Source organism: Oncorhynchus gorbuscha, unplaced genomic scaffold (assembly GCF_021184085.1).
Source record: "Oncorhynchus gorbuscha isolate QuinsamMale2020 ecotype Even-year unplaced genomic scaffold, OgorEven_v1.0 Un_scaffold_2403, whole genome shotgun sequence".
NCBI lineage: Eukaryota > Metazoa > Chordata > Actinopteri > Salmoniformes > Salmonidae > Oncorhynchus > Oncorhynchus gorbuscha.
This window is the reverse complement of record NW_025746925.1, coordinates 70,001-72,500: the sequence shown is the minus strand read 5'-3', so window position 1 is coordinate 72,500 and position 2,500 is coordinate 70,001. Positions and strand designations below refer to the sequence as shown.

The window sequence follows — 2,500 nt, the reverse complement described above, 5'->3', positions numbered from 1 at the left end:
GCAAAGTCTTGTCATGCTTTGTTGATTTCAAAAAGCCTTTTGACTCAATTTGGCATGAGGGTCTGCTATACAAATTGACGGAAAGCTGTGTTGGGTGAAACACATTATAAAATCCATGTACACAAACAACAAGTGTGGAGTTAAAATTGGCAAAAAACATACACATTTCTTTCCACAGGGCCGTGGGGTGAGACAGGGATGCAGCTTGAGCCCCACCCTCTTCAAAATATTGAGACTGCATGCAGAATTCTGCAAAAATATCCTCCGTGTACATTGTAGAACACCAAATAATGCATGCAGAGCAGAATTAAGCTGATACCCGCTAATTAGCAAAATCCAGAAAAGAGACGTTCAATTTTACAACCACCTAAAAAGAGGTGATTCCCAAACCTTCCATAACAAAGCCATCACCTAGAGAGAGATGAACCTGGAGAAGAGCCCTCTAAGTAAGCTCGTCCTGGTCTGTCCTTTAACCTCTTGCTCCTACCTGGCACGCAGGCGTCCCATCTAGAGCTCTGGAAATGCAAATGCGCTACGCTAAATGCTAATAGTATTAGTTAAAACTCAAACGTTCATTAAAATACACATGCAGGGTATTGAATTAAAGCTACACTCGTTGTGAATCCAGGCAACAAGTCAGATTTTTAAAATGCTTTTCGGCGAAAGCATGAGAAGCTATTATCTGATAGCATGTAACACCACAAAAGACCCGCAGGGGATGTAAACAAAATAATTAGCATATTCGGCGCTACACAAACCGCACAATAAAATATAAAACATTCATTACCTTTGACCATCTTCTTTGTTGGCACTCCTAGATGTCCCATAATCACTATTGTGTCTTTTTTTCGATTAAATCGGTCCATATATAGCCTAGATATCGTTCTATGTAGACTGTGTGATATACGAAAAAAATAGCGTTTCATAACGTAACGTCATTTTTTTCAATTCAAAAAGTCGACGATAAACTTTCACAAAACACTTCGAAATACTTTTGTAATGCAACTTTAGGTATTAGTAAACGTTAATAAGCGATCAAATTAATCACGAGACGAAATGTTTTCTATAGGGCTCCATCTTGAAATACTGTCCGTGTATTTCTCAACCAAAATATCCGGTCAGAGACCGGAAGAAATGGGCTGTCTCTTGTTCGTTTGACCAAGAAACAAATCCTAGGCAAATGACAAGACTGTTGACATCGTGTGGAAGCTGTAGGTACTGCAACCTCAGCCATATTTAATGTCTTTCGCCCATAACAATGGGTTGAAGCGGCGGATGGATATATTTTTCCACTTTCAGTGATCAAATTTTCCTGCACTTTTCAATGAAACGCACGTTCTGTTAAAGCCACAGCCGTGATGTAATCAGTTTTATAAACGTCTGAGTGTTTTCTATCCACACACACTAATCATATGCATATACTATATTCCTGGCATGAGTAGCAGGGCGCTGAAATGTTGCGCGATTTTTAACAGAATGTTCAAAAAAGTAGAGGGTAGACTGAAGAGGTTAAGAAGCTGGGGCTCTGTTCACAAACACAAACAAACCCCACAGAGCCCCAGGACAGAGTTTGACCAAATCACAAGAAAACAGAAAGATAATTACTTGAAACATTGAAAATAATTGACCAAAAAAAAGCTAAATGGATAGAGCAAGCTGGAATGCTACTTGGCCCTAAACAGAGAGTACACAGTGGCAGAATACCTGACCACTGTGACTGACCCTAAACAGAGAGTACACAGTGGCAGAATACCTGACCACTGTGACTGACCCAAAATTAAGTAAAGCTTTGACAATGTACAAACTCAGCGAGCATAACCTTGCTACTGAGAGAGGTTGCTGTAAGCAGACCTGGCTCTCAAGAGAAACTGAGCTGCACTTCCTAACCTTCTGCCAAATGTATGAACATTTTAGAGACACATATTTCCCTCAGATAAAACAGACCCACAAAGAAGGTCCCCAAGAACACAGTGGCCCCATTATTCTGAAATGAAAGATTTTTGGAAGCACCAAGACTCTTCCTAGGGCTGGCCGCCTGGCCAAACTGAGCAATCGGGGGAGAAGGTCTTTGGTCAGGGAAGTGACCAAGATACTGATGGTCACTCTGACAGAGTTCCATAGTTCCTCTGTTGAGATGGGAGAAACTTCCTGAAGGACAACCATCTCTGCAGCACTCCACCCATCAGACCTTTATGGTAGAGTGGTCAAACGGAAGCCACTCCTCAGTAAAAGGCACATGACAGCCCGCTTGGAGTTTGCCAAAAGGCACCTAAAGGACTCTCAGACCAGATTCTCTTGTCTGATGAAACCAAGGTTGAACTCTTTGGCCTGAATGCCAAGCATCGCGTCTGAAGGAAACCTGACACCATCCCTACGGTGAAGCATAGTGGTGGCAGCATCATGCTGTGGGATGTTTTTCAGTGGCAGGGACTGGGAGACTAGTCAGGATCGAGGGAAAGATGAATGGGGCAAAGTACAGAGAGATCCTTGAAGAAAACCT

General features: G+C 42.2%; 1 protein-coding gene across 1 annotated transcript in view; it reads right to left on the bottom strand.

Annotated features, from left to right (window-relative positions):
* The window catches only part of LOC124025743 (multiple PDZ domain protein-like), a gene marked incomplete at both ends in the record, with an annotated part of 78,116 nt that overhangs the window by 5,883 nt on the left and 69,733 nt on the right, over positions 1-2,500 (bottom strand). The window lies entirely within an intron of this gene.